We start from the raw sequence: 14,688 nt of genomic DNA, 5'->3' as shown, positions 1-14,688 counted from the left end.
GGTGGCCCAAGCAGGGAATGCCTGAAGCTCGGAGGTAAGTAAAATTGCTCGCCCCTGAAGGAAGGCTAGAGAATGGGTGACCATTTCAAAAAACAATGTGTTCTTGTTTTGATTTGTTTTGTTTTTGTTTCAAGCGGCCTATCCCTAGAACTTTCTCTGGCAAACTGGGAAAAATGGTTGGCTCAAGGTTTGAAGTGGTTCATCCCTGAGGAAGAGATAGAGATAGATCATGAATATACATTTCCAAAAAAAAAAAAAAATTGGGAAAATTGATACAACGTTTTTTTGTTCCATTTTTGTTTTGTTTTGTTTTGGTTTGGTTTTTAGTCATCTGTTTGAGTTGCATTATCTTTGTAGCAGAAATATGGGGTCAGAAATTAGCAAAAAACAAACTGAAAGAATGTTAAGTAAATTGTTAGAGGAAGGAGGCATCGCAATAAAACCAAAAACAGTCAGGGCATACGTTGATACAATACAAAAATGTAGACCATGGCTTTTTAAGGAGGAGTTGTTGAATATATAACAATGGGACCATCATGGTGAAGATTTAAGGGACAGGGAAAAGAAAAACCCAGGAACTCTGCCAGTTGGCACATTGCCATTGTGGATGATGATAAGATTTTTTTTGCCTAGTCCAAATCTTTCAGTTTAGATTATGGTAGAAGACATAGTAGATCAGGAAAAAGAGGAGGCCTCTCGAGATAGTCAGAAAGGGGAAGAAAGTTTAGAGCAGAAAAAGCCATCAGGGGAAAAGTTACAACAGGAGGCTTCTACTAACACCTTTCTATCACCAGAGGGTGTAAGTGTCCAACCAACAGCTCCACCTATGGGGCCCTCAGCCCCCGTAGTTGATAGATGGGATCTTGAGACAGGACCTCAAAGATTAACATGCCCTGTATTTGAACAGGCAGGAGGGCAGCAAATTCACTGTGCTCTAGATTTCAAAACAGTGAAGCAGCTAAAAGAGGCTGTAACAACCTACGGTCCTCAACCACCCTTCACTATAAGCTTGGTTGAATCCATTACCAACTTGAACATGACGCCAGCAAATTGGACTAGTATGGGTAAAGCTGTGCTAAATGGAAGACAATACCTGTTATGGAAGGTTGCCAATGAGGAATTTTGCATGGAGATGTCTAGGCGAAATGCAGAAGCTTGTTATTCTCAGAAAAATCTAGATATGTTGTTAGGAAAAGGACCTTATGAGGGTGAGTTGCAACAAATTGCATATGATCCTGCTATATACTCACAAATTGCTGCAGATGCAGTTAGGGCATGGAAGACTTTACAAGGAGATGGAGATTTAAAAGGTCAATTATCTAAGGAGCTAATGAACCTTATGCTGAATTTGTAGATAGGCTTATTCAAACAGCTACCAGAATTTTTGGGAATACAGAAAAAGCAATGCCATTAATTAAACAACTGGCTTATGAGCAAGCAAATTGTTGGTGCACATAGGTCATTAGACCATGGAAACATGAAGATTTAAACACATATATTAAATTATGTAGAGACATTAATGAACAAGGGCAAGTCTTGGCAGCTGCAGTACAATAGTCTTTAGATGCCAGGCCAAAAACATGCTACAATTGTAAACAAACAGGACATTTTAAAAGGAATTGCCCCATAGAAGGAGGGTTTAACAAAACTAGGTATCAAAAGAGTAGAATACCAGGCATTTGCCCATGATGCTGAGAGGGAGACATTGGGCTAAAGAATGCCATTCTCAAACCACCATAGAGGGTACTCTGTTATCAAAAAACCGACAAGAACCAGGTGTTTACCCATGATATCGTGGAGAAAGGCATCAGGCTCCATTGCCAAAAAATGAACAGGGGGGCCCAATGCTCTAAGGCCCATGACCACAAATACATGGTGCACTGGAGGAACCCAGCAACACCAGGGAGGAACCCAGCAACACCATCAGGGTAGTGCCCAAGACACATTACCCACCAGATCTCTCATCAGACAAACCAGAGAGAGCACAGGGTTGGACATCTGCACCTCCACCAGAACAGTACTAACTCCAGAGATGGGAGTTCAAATCATTCCCATAGGGGTAAAATGGCCTCTTTCCAAAGGAACAGTAGGCTTATTATTGGGATGCAGTTCTTCTACTCTAAAAGGACTTATGATAAGTCCTGGAGTAATTGATCCTGATTATGAAGGTGAAATAAAAATTATAGCCAGTTCTCCAAGGGGCATAACAGTAATTTCACTAGGAAATAGAATAGCACAGTTATTAATAATACCCAGCCTACATGATAAATTTTCCAGTCGTACTGTAGAAAGAGATTCCAGGGGATTAGGCTCTACAGGTGTAGATTGGGCTATGCTTTCTTTAAATTTAGATTCTCACCCCATGCTAAAACTAAATATTCAAGGACATGAATTTAATGGACTACTGGACACAGGTACAGACCTTAGCATCATGTCAAAAAGTAAAACTGATCAGAAAAATATTAACCTAGGTCTGTATGAGCTCAAAAAATAAAATAGAACTTTATGATGTGGAAAAGGGCAATAATAAAATAGATATTGAAAAAGACATCCTAGTTACCACCTGCGTTTGACTCTTTTTTTGGATATCCCATCCTTCTTACTGCTTCATTGGCTCGTGATTTGTGCCCAGCCAGACTGTGGCACCATTCTGTCATTCTGCCTTTGCACCTCACTTCTGTCTTCTTTTTTTTTCTTTACACAGGATTTAAACTACACTGCAGTGTAGATGGACTTAAGAGAAATTTCCAACAAAAAACAGCAAAAGACAAATTCTTCTCAGTAGTATCAACAACATTCTTCAGAATAAACAATAGGTTAAGTCATAAAACAAACCTTAAAAAATTTTTGAAGAAAAAAATAGTTTCAAATAACTTTTTTTTTCTGAACACATGTAATAAACCTAGAAACAAGTAACTGCATAAGAAACTTGAGAAACTTCCTACATGTCTGCAAATAGAACAATAAGCTCTCAAATAGCCAAGAATCAATAAATAAATAGAAAGGAAAATTTTAAAAATTCTTAAGAAAAATGGTGATAGAAACACAAAATAAAAAACCCTACAGAATAGAAAAGAGGCAATTCTAAGAAGATTAGATAATATCTACATCAAAAAGGAAAACAACCAAGACTTCCACTTCAAGGAGGTAGGAAATCAAGAACAAGCCAGACCCAAAACTATTAGAGGAAATAAATACTAATATTTTTATTAGAGAAGTGGTAAATAAAATAGAGACTATAAAATCATTTTTAAAAATCAACAACAGAAAGAATTTATTTATTTATTTATTTATTTATTTATTTATTTATTTATTTATACATACCTGGGATTGAACTTAGAAGCAACCAAACACTGAGAGACATCTCCAGCTATATTTTCTTTTTTTATTTAGAGATAGGGTCTCATAGAGTTGCTTATTGGCTCACTTTTGCTGAAGCTGGCTTTGAAATTGCCTTCTTCATGCCTCAGCCTTCCAAGCTGCTTTGAATTTCAGATATGCATCATGGCACCTGGCAATACTTAGGTTTTTATTTTTTAAATTTTTAAATTTTTATTTATTTTTTATTAGTTACACATGACAGTACAATAATCTTGACATATCATATATTTGAATCAAATGGGGTATAATTTCTCATTTTTCTGAGTGTACAGGTTGCAGAATCACATTGGTCATACAGTCACCTATATACGTACAGCAATACTAGTGTCTATTTTATTCTGCTGTCCTTCCCTTCCTCCCTTCCCCTTCACTCCCCTACCATCACTTCTCTCTACCCAATCTAATGTGACATACTTCTTTTTTCCCCCAACAACATCATACATGTATTCTGTATAACAATGAGGGTCTCCTTCCATCTTCTGTGCAATTCCCCTTCTCCCTCCCTTTTTTTTCTCATCTCTCTTCCCTATTTAGTGGTAATCTTCTTTTCATGCTCTTCCTTCCTATCCCATTTTGATTCACCCCCGCCCCCCTTATATCAGAGAAGACACTGGCATTTGTTTTTTAGGGATTGGCTAACTTCACTTAGCATAAACTACTCTAATGCTATCCATCTTCCTGCAAATGCTATGATATTGTTATTTTTAGTGCTGAGTAATATTCCATTATGTATAAATGCCACATTTCTTTTATCTATTCATCTATTGAAGGGCATCTAGGTTGGTTCCACAGTCTAGCTATTGTGAATTGAGCTGCTATAAACATTGATGTGGCTGTGTCCCTGTAGTATGCTCTTTTTTGGGTCTTTTCGGTATAGTCCAAGAAGGGGAATAGCTGGGTCAAATGGTGGTTCCATTCCTAGCTTTCCAAGGAATCTCCATACTGCTTTCCAAATTGGCTGCACCAATTTGAAGAACTTAAATTAGCACTATTTGCTGATGACATGATCTTATAACTAGCAGACCCAAAAGGTTCTACCAAGAAACATCTAGAACTAGTAAATGAACTCAAAAAAGTGGCAGGATATAAAATTAACACCCATAAATCAAAGGCATTCCTGTGTATCAGTGAAAAATCCTCTGAAATAGAAATGAGGTAAACTTTCTCATTCACAATATCCTCAAAAAAAATAAAATAAAATACTTGGGAATCAACCTAACAAAAGAGGTGAAAAATCTATACAACGAAAACTACAGAACCCTAAAGAGAGAAATAGAAGAAGACCTTAGAAGATGGAAAGATATACCTTGCTCATGGGTTGGCAGAATTAATATTATTAAAATGGCCATATTACCAAAAGCACTTTACAGATTCAATGCGATTCTGATCAAAATCCCAATAGCATTCCTCACAGAAATAGAAAAATCAATCATGAAATTTATCTGGAAAAATAAGAGATCCAGAATAACTAAAGCAATTCTAAGCAGGAAGAGTGAAACAGGTGGTATCGCTCTACCAGATTTTAAACTATACTACAGAGCAATAGTAACAAAAACAGCATGGTACTGGCACCAAAACAGGCTGGTAGACCAATGATACAGAATAAAGGACACAGAGACAACCCAGAAAATTACAATTACCTTATATTAGACAAAGGTGCTAAAAGAATGCAATGGAGAAAGGATAGCATCTTCAACAAATGGTGCTAGGAGAACTGGAAATCCATATGCAACAGAATGAAATTTAATTCCTTTATCTTACCATGCACAAAAGTTAACTCAAAATGGAACAAGGAGCTAGGAATCAAGCCAGAGACTCTGCATCTAATAGAAGAAAAAGACTTGGATTTTTCTAAAAAAAATCTAAACAATATTAAAATACTATCCTTTCTGCATTTTTATTATGTTTTGCTCCACTAAGATTCAATTGATAACATTACCCAGAAAGAAACAGGAAAATGAGACAGAGAAGTACTAAAAAAATAAGAATGATGGACTTTCAAAAGGTATAGATTTGATAGAATCCTTTTTTTTCAGGACTTGTAACTGGACACAGGTCCTCAGACATTCTGTGCAAGCACTCTACCACTGAGCTACAACCCCAATCCTCAAACATTGATTTTATTAGTGTTTGTTAATTTTGCAAAGTGTATTGATGATGTTGAATCAAAGAGTAATGGAAAATTCACTTAAAACTTATTGAGTACGTTTTCCACAACACATTCTTCTATTTGGTGACATACATGTGAATAAGAACAAAATAAATCACATTCCTAATGGAGATTAAATTGTAAAAGAAGACTGACAATAGACAAAGAAGTTATCAGATAATTTAAGAACATAAATCAGCACATAACAGTGAAGGACTTAAGGAGAATACCTCAGTGAAATAGAGTCTCTGGGTTGTAAACTAAATGGTCATTTGATGAAAAAGAGGAGGAAATGCTGGAGGTGAACATGGATACACACACACACACACACACACACACACATGTACACACATATGTATATAATTGTTTCTAATACTTGGAATACCTTTTTTTGCAATTTTCATTTATCAAGGAGAGTAAAGTAGAAAATTGTAGATACTCATTGTCAAAATATGACACCCTTATGGATAATCTAAGTGCCAATACATCACAGAGTACTGCATTTACTCCAAATTCCTTATTTAGTACATCTGAGGTAAGAACCAAGAATTTTTTCCTAACATTATTTTTCAGGTGATTCTGATACTACTGTTTAGAATTTCACACCTTGAGAATGACTGCTATAAAGAAGAATAAATTTTGCAAATAATCATGATAGTCAAGACTTTAATCACTTTCCTGTTCACTCTGTCAACCAGTGCTTAATCCAAGACAATGAGAGTTTGATCTAACTTGAGAAATTTTCTTCTTATTTAATTATTCAGAAAATTGAATATAAATTTTCAGCAGGCCACTGTGCTCTATCCCTGAAAAGGTCCCTGAGTCTCCTTATAATAGAAGTTCTATAAGCATTGCAAAATGTCAATTTTGATTCTAAGGAGCATGTTTATTTACAAAGTGCAGACAAAACAATAATAAAACTTTTTACAGCCATACCTTCCTTTAAGTAATCAACTCATAAAGAATACTGGTATCCTAGCCAAAAGTTGTGTTATGACCAACTTTAACATAAGATGTGAAATTTTACCATTTGCTTACTTGTAAAGTTATTGACTTTTCATATTTTTAGTAAATTATTTCATTGCACTCAAAACTGTGCCTTCCAAGCATTTTGGGGCTGGGCTCCAAATAGCCTTTTGTATTTGTACACACTTCCATGACTTCTGTTTTATTTTGTATCCTTTTTGTTTTACTATTGCCATGTAATTATAACTAGATTTGTCTACATTTCTGGTTAAAGCATAAATTTTATTGAGTGATCTCTGACTTCATTCAGGCCAGGCCCAGATTTTTTTTAATAAAAGTGAACACTGACACTGAAATTTATTTTTGTTTTATAAAAATTGAAAGAAGGTATTTATTTATTTTTGCATTACAATTTTTAATACACCTTTATACTACAATTTATCATATCTCTGATTGTATATAAGGTATGTGGACAGCAAATTCACATCTTTATACATGTATTTTGTATAATGATGAGGGTCTCTTTTCACCATCCATGCTATTCCCCTTCTCCTTCCCTTTCTCTCCCACCTCTATTCCCCATCTAGAGGTAATCTGAAAGAAAGTATTTAGATATCTATTTGTATAAATGTCTTCTCCTACCCCCCCACACAAATTAAAAACATCCAAATCAATATAGTTTAATAAGCTACCACACCTGTAAAACAGCAAACACCCAGAACAAGAATTGAGGTGTTCCTGGAAAGCTATCAGTAGCAGCAATCTAGTGTTACACTAAAGATTTGGACATGAAGCTTTAGTGTCTTCAATTTAAAGCCTGTAAACAGGCTGATCTGAAAACTTTAGATCCAGGTTTTCTCAGTTGAGGCTTGTCCTTTGTGCTCCACTGAAAGTCACATCTAAGCTTTCCCAGTGACTCCCTTTTTTGAATCATGGTGGATATCCAGAGATGCTAGAGTTTAGTCTGAGGCACATTCTGTGGACATAGAAGAAATTAAATAAAACTCTTGAAGTTGAGATTTGTGGTAATTAAATTACCAGTGTTATTTTCATTAAGAATGATATGATGTAGAATATATCAAGTGACAAGCACAAAACTGGTATTATTCACATGTTGATTTACTTTATAACTTCATTTTTCTGTCTGAGAAATTCTGGTTTTTCCATAAGTCTGCCAATATTTCTCTACTTTATCTATAATTCTATTTCACTTTGTAGACAGTAACATATTTTCTTAAGATATTTGATAGTTAAATACCTCTTATTCATTAGCCATCCTATATTATCAATACCCAGCACCACCCTATTCTTTACTAAATCACATGTAGTGATGGAAAACTGATTCAAGGCATATTTTAATATAATTGAAATATAAAAGTGGTATTGGTTATGAAAATAAATGAATAGGCACAGATACACTTCTTCGTTGGGGGTTTTCTAATGCAGATTTTAAAAATAGATTACATAGGTGAGTAATTAAGTTGATAGCCTGGATGACTTATATTTTTCATTAGGTTATTATAATTATGCATAATATTTGGGTTTTTGATGTTTTATACTAAAATTTTTAGTAGAAAATATGGTCAAAATCAAAGTAAGAATAGTTGATATCTGATATTCACATAATTGTTTCAATAAAAAATCTAAACCATTTCAAACTTCTCTGAAGTATGTTTATAATTTTGCATAGAAGTACTCAGTGCAGCACAATAAAGAAATATTCTTCATTAGTAGGAGTCTCTATTTTTATCTTGATTTCTCTCCTTGTGACTAGATGTGTTGATAAAATGGCTGAAGACACTCAGATCTCTTTCTCTAAACAATAAATATTTTCAATTTTTAATTTAACAAACATTTATCAAATGTCAGGGAAATGCCAGACACAATCCTGCTGTTGTAATATGTTTATATTGTTTTGTTATATGTCCAAATTACTTGTGTCTTAACTCTCATATTTATTTGGTAATATTCTATCTTAACCTGCATTATGCCACACACTATGACACTATTTAGAAATAGTGAACAGTCTAATTCCTTTCCTCATTTATATGTAGGATTTGGGAAATGAAAGCAATTGTATAGTTTACATTTAATTTTTGTGGTAGCTGCTGTCTAACCATGTGCATTTCAATGACAAGTATTACTTAAAATAACTGTTTTTGTATTTTTTTTGAAGGGGGGAGTACCAGGAATTATCCTCAGGGTCACTCAACTCCTGAGTCACATCCCCAGCCCTATTTTGTATTTTGTTTATATTAAATACAGGGTCCCCCTGAGTTGCTTAGTGCCTCACAGTTACTGAGGCTGGCTTTGAACTTGCGATCCTCCTGCCTTAGCTTCCCAAGCCACTGGGATTAGAGCCATGTGCTACCACAACCTGAAAAACACCTATTCTTTAATTCAATGGCTCATTGCCCTTGAACCAAACATTGAACTCAATTTGCTGTTTGCTTAAGTTACTCTGCTCTCTCAAGGGTAATCCCAGCCACCTTTTATAAAAAATCTTATTAAAGAATCTCAAAAAGCTCTGTATACCCTTCAGATTCAGCTACAAGTGATATGAACAAATGTCAGGTGTGCAATTCAAAGCCCACAAAGAACAAGCAACATTCAGAAATCCGGATATAGAATTCTTTTGTCTATCTAATAAAATATCTAAAATTTATATCATGTTTAATACAAACTATACATGGTTTTTCAACTTATTGTTTTCAATTTTCACCATCTTGCTGCAGAACAGCTACAATTATCTCAGGGATGTGAAGTGACTTCTCCTGTAGAAAGTACTTATGATATTAAAAGTAGGATTACATTTGATTATCTAACATTGATCCATACCTTACTGTGTCTGTGTGCACTTGGGTGCCCATAGGAAGACACACTAAATGAAATCAGGAAGAATGTAGTCACTCACCTATATTGAGAATTAATGTCTTTATAATGATTTTGAATATGGCATGATGTTTCTATTTTGAATTATTTTTGGGTTTTGCAAATATTTAGGAAGTGCTTTTAAAAATAATCTCTAGGTAGGGGTTGGGGCTGGGGCTCAGTGGTAACACACTTGATTGGCATGTGTGAGGCACTGGGTTTGATTCTCAACACCAAAAGTAAATAAATAAATAAATAAATAAATAAATAAATGTCTATCAACAATGAATTTTTAAAAATCTCTAAGTAAAATCAAATGAGGTTGTTATAATTGCTGAGTGAATAAAGCAAAGTGTTTCAGAAGAACATCGTGTTTGTCATTTCCACACTGTCTTTGAAGGAGTATAGTGAATTAGACATAAACATAATATGCATTAAAGATCTTTTTAAACACTGACTTCTAATCTCTACTGCACTTATTCTAGCTTTATTATGTCATGTCTCTCTAAATACAAAAAAAAAAAACCATGTACTTGGTACTAGTTTGCATTCAGTCCATAATTTTAAGAGAATTGTGGCTTATAAGTATTTTAAAACTGGCATATTTCTATTTATGTCAAGAGAATGCTTATTTAGTATAATTGGTTTGGCTGCAATTGAGTTTGTATTTGAATTGTGTATGTTTGTGAACATAAGTATCTCAGAGCACTTTATGATAGTAAAAGACCATTATACTAGAAGTATTTCTACCCCTGCTGTGTGTCCTATCTTTCCTGATTGCTTATGTTTAACTGACACCCATGACCTATACCTTAGATGATTGTAATTTTGAATAGAGAATAAATATGTATACATACTATGAAAGACATTTATGTTATTTGGAGTCCTAGTTTAGTACAAAATAGTTATTGTGAATTAAGTATCATATTATTCTATTAATAGAAATCTATATAAGAATATTACTATTCTATAAAAATGCCAGCCTTTTATTTATTTTTTTATAATTTTTTAATTAGTTATACATAACAGTAGAATACATTTATGCACTTTGTTATAACATACATAGATAGGATATAATTTCTCACTTTTTTGATCATATGTGATGCAGAATCATATTGGTCATATAGTCACATATATATAATAAATATGTTTTTTGAAAAGATTGACAGCTATCTTGGATTTTAAGTTTTCATGAAAGTGAAACATAAATACAAAAAGGATATCAAATCTGCAACACGTACATGATTATTAAATGAAGCAGTTTGAGAATCTCTGGGAATGTTTTAATAAATGCATTATGAACTCTTCTATGGGAAAATCCTTAAAATATATTTTTTGCATTTACTACAAATAGGAATGAGGGGAACTTAAAGTCACATGATAAAAAGCATTTTGAGAAATTTTTAAATCTTAATATTTTATGTCACTTTATGTATTTTAACAAAGTATTCAACAAATTAGTGCATATTTAGCATTGGTGTTAGTAATGGACATATTTTAAGTTAATAATTTAAATCAACTAGGCTCAAATATTATCAGAAATCTAGCATATTTGAAATCTGCTTCTCAAAAAATATTATCTTTTATCTTAATTTTTTGAGAGAGGGCTATGGTCTCAAGAAACATGGGAAGGCATTTCTAATCACTCAAACTTATTAATTCTATATAATATATATGAATTTATAAACATATAGTAGGTAATCCTTGGCATCTTAGGAAAGAAATTAATGGAACAGCATTCATATCAATAGTGGGTGAACCCAAGCTCCTTCATACCTTTGGTTTAAGGCACCAAATTGAAAAAGAAAACAAAAAAGAAAAAATATGATTGTACCATTTATTTTGGACTTTGGAAATAAGCAAAGAACACCTATCTCAACATCAAAGCACATAATATTTCTAGCTCTAACAATATATTTTTATTTATCCATATTAACTTCTTTTTCTTTTTTTTTTCTTTTTGGCTCCTCCATTTATGTTGTTAAGCAGTTCACATTGCTGATTCTTAATATAAAACTGTTAAATCTTTTGCAGATTCTCATTTAGTATGCAAAAATTCTGTCTGCTTATCCAAAGAAGACTATCCAAAGAATTAAATTTATTTTTGAAGCTGATTTTTGTCTTTGGTTAGTGGCACTTCACCAAAATTAACTATACTACACTTATTAAAGAAATCTAAGAATTTAACAAATTGCTCTGTATGTATGAAAAAACCAATCGTGTTAATTGCAGTAAGTGAGTGTAGTGTGTTACACAATGAGTTAATGGATTTTTTTAAGGTTGACTTTTCATCTGGCCTAATACAATACTAATGATGTAAAACATACAACATAGTCCACAAAGAGAATAAGGTTGCTTTATGAAAATGCTTTTTCCAGAATCAGAAAAAAGAGAATCATATGTCTGAAACAATATTCAATTTCTAAAATCTTTTCTAGGTCTTAATTGTTTTTCAGGGTAAATAATCCACTGGCAACATGAAGGAGCCCTGGTCACCTAGAGGAAGAGGTTAGAAGTGGATAGAGACGGTATGGAACTCCACTTCTTTGGGGAAAAAAAAGGTTGTATCTCTTTATTATCTAACATTTTCTATGGTAAGGTGTATCAAAAAGTCCTAATTGTTTTTCAAACAAAGCAATTGTTGTATGATGTTAGCTGTAAAAACTCAGGACAAATTTTGAATGTGTTGAAACTCACTGATAATTTCTTTTCATGTATCATTGAATGTAATGAGGGCTATAAATTATAACAATTTATGAGTTTTAGAATACTAATCTAATATGTAATCTACCTTGTTTAAAATATTGGCTGTGCCCCTCACTGAGTTTTTAACCTTGGAACTATTATGTAAACTCCCTCTATTTTGGTGTCTTCATTTCTGAAGTGAGACTAATTCTGGTAACTAAACTGTCAGTCAATTTGAATATTAATATAGCTAAAATATGTTAAGGAATTAACTCAAGGCCAAGCACAAGAAAAGCACACATAAGATTAGCTATCATTATATGGTTATCATTGCCATATTTATGAGCCAATTAAAAAAAAAACTTCATTTCTGCTATGTAATTGTCATAAGCTTGTCTTATAAAACTTGTAAGAATGAATGTAGTGTCTGGATTCTGCATTTTAAATTTATTTTCTACTTAAATAAGAGGAAAACTCTAATTAGTAAGAAATCATTTTTGAATAAAGTATCCACTAAACTGAATTCTTCTTTTGTTGAAAATAAGCTAAACTGATGTAATTTTCTTTTGAATGTCCTAATTTTTCTTATTTGCAGAGGTTTTACTCCTGACATATTTGATTTGGTAAATAAAATGAAATAGTTTTATTCTTATGCAAGGTACTAAATATACACATAATGATGAAGCCAAGTGCATTAGGAAACTGGGGACAGAATTCAGTGCTAAATAGTAATTGAAAAAGACATATTGCTACGAAACAGCAGAGAGCACTACTTTATCTCAAGCAAAGGGAAGTACAAATCATGCATTATAGTAGAACCTCTTCAAAATTTTAACAATGCAATTGAGAGTAGTTTTGATGAGCTCTGACACATAATGTAAAATAGTGCATTTCATTCATTTAGATGGTTCACAAAGATAACTGACAAACACTGACTGATTTATATTAAGGCCTTGTTACATACCTTCTGAGGTTTCAGTTTATAGCATAAAGTAGACTTAGATAAAGGCAACAAAATATTTACTCTAAAATAATTACTCTTTAAAAAAAGGAAAAGCTGCTCTTAATCACAGTGTCATGCACCATTGAGTTTAATATATATATTGTAGAAAGACATTTATTTATTTATCTGTGTGTGGTGCTGAGGGTGGAAACCAGTGCCTCACCCATGCTAGATGAGTGCTCTACCACTGAACCACAACCCCATCCCACCATTGATTTTTTTGGTGCATGGTACTTTATGGTAGTAAATGTTTGGTTACAGTTGAAATTAGATGAAGTTTTTAAACAATTTAAGATGCTAATTAATTACCTAGAAGGGGGAGTAAACTCTTTCATTCCTACCCAATTTCACCATACGTTAATGAAAATAAAGAAATCTGCATATGTAGAACAACAATCAAAATTCAGTGGCAATAACTATACACCCACTACTTTGGGTGCTTATGAGATGAAATTCAAATGCTCCTGAATGGTGAGGCAGTTAACACTCTAAACAAAATTTTTCTCTTGAAGACTCATTATATCCAATTCTTCCTTGTTTCTGGATGTTATTGTAAATAGGAAAATAATTGATCTGCACAGAGAGCAGTGTCTGAGGCCCTGCTATTTTTGAAATGTATTTTTCATTTGAGCAAAAATTAAGTGTGTTTATTTTTTAGCACACTCTAACTTTACACAAGGACATAATTTATGAGATATTCATTAGTGGTTGGTTTTTTTGCTAATTTTCAAAGTATTACTTTATATCAGTTATGATTAGTTTAATAATGGAGGAAACATTTATTGAGTCCTATCATATACTAACCACCCTACTTATTTTATTTTATATTTTAAATGTTCCTAGTGAAATAGTGTATTAGATATCAGTAAATTTAATTTTATTATGATAAAGTATAAATCATTAAAAATGCAAATATGCCTAGTAATCAGAGCATTTTTTGAATAAATTTTGCTAATAAAATATATTGGTACTTTCTTCCTTTTACAATAAAAGCTGGGGTGTACAGTGTAGAGCTGAGAATCTATATGCAACTCTGTATAAACTTTCTTCTCTTGAGTTTGATGTACAAGGAATATAACCATGGTTGAAGGTATACTTCCAATATCTGGGTTTATTATAGCTTTCCAGTTTTCTTAGTTTTGCTTACTTGTTTACTAATTATATTCATTGTTAGGGAAAATAGGTGGGTATTGCATGACACACAATATTTTCAACAACGTAATTAGAAATTCTGCTCTGTTGGTGGAGTCAGAGCCTGATAAGAATGAAGAGACTCTAGAATTGGGGGAATGAGCTGTAGAATTGTTGCAAAGCTCTAATTATATAAAGTGAGAACTGTGGGCTACAGGAAACTACAGGCTACTTGATTTCTTTTTTTTTTTTTTTTTTTTTTTTTTTTTGAGAGAGACAGAGAAAGAGAGAATTTTTTAATATTTATTTTTAGTTTTCGGCAAACCCAACATCTTTGTTTGTATGTGGTGCTGAGGATCCAACCGGGAGCGCACTACTGCTTGAACCACATCCCCAGCCCCCAAGCTACTTGATTTCTAGAAACCACAAACTGTTGATACATGAAGTATTTTTTTTTTTTTGTGTGTGTGTGTGTATGTGTGTTTGTGTGTGAGAGAGAGAA

This window comes from Callospermophilus lateralis, chromosome 1 (assembly GCF_048772815.1).
Source record: "Callospermophilus lateralis isolate mCalLat2 chromosome 1, mCalLat2.hap1, whole genome shotgun sequence".
Classification (NCBI taxonomy): domain Eukaryota; kingdom Metazoa; phylum Chordata; class Mammalia; order Rodentia; family Sciuridae; genus Callospermophilus; species Callospermophilus lateralis.
Note: the sequence above shows the minus strand (reverse complement) of the source record.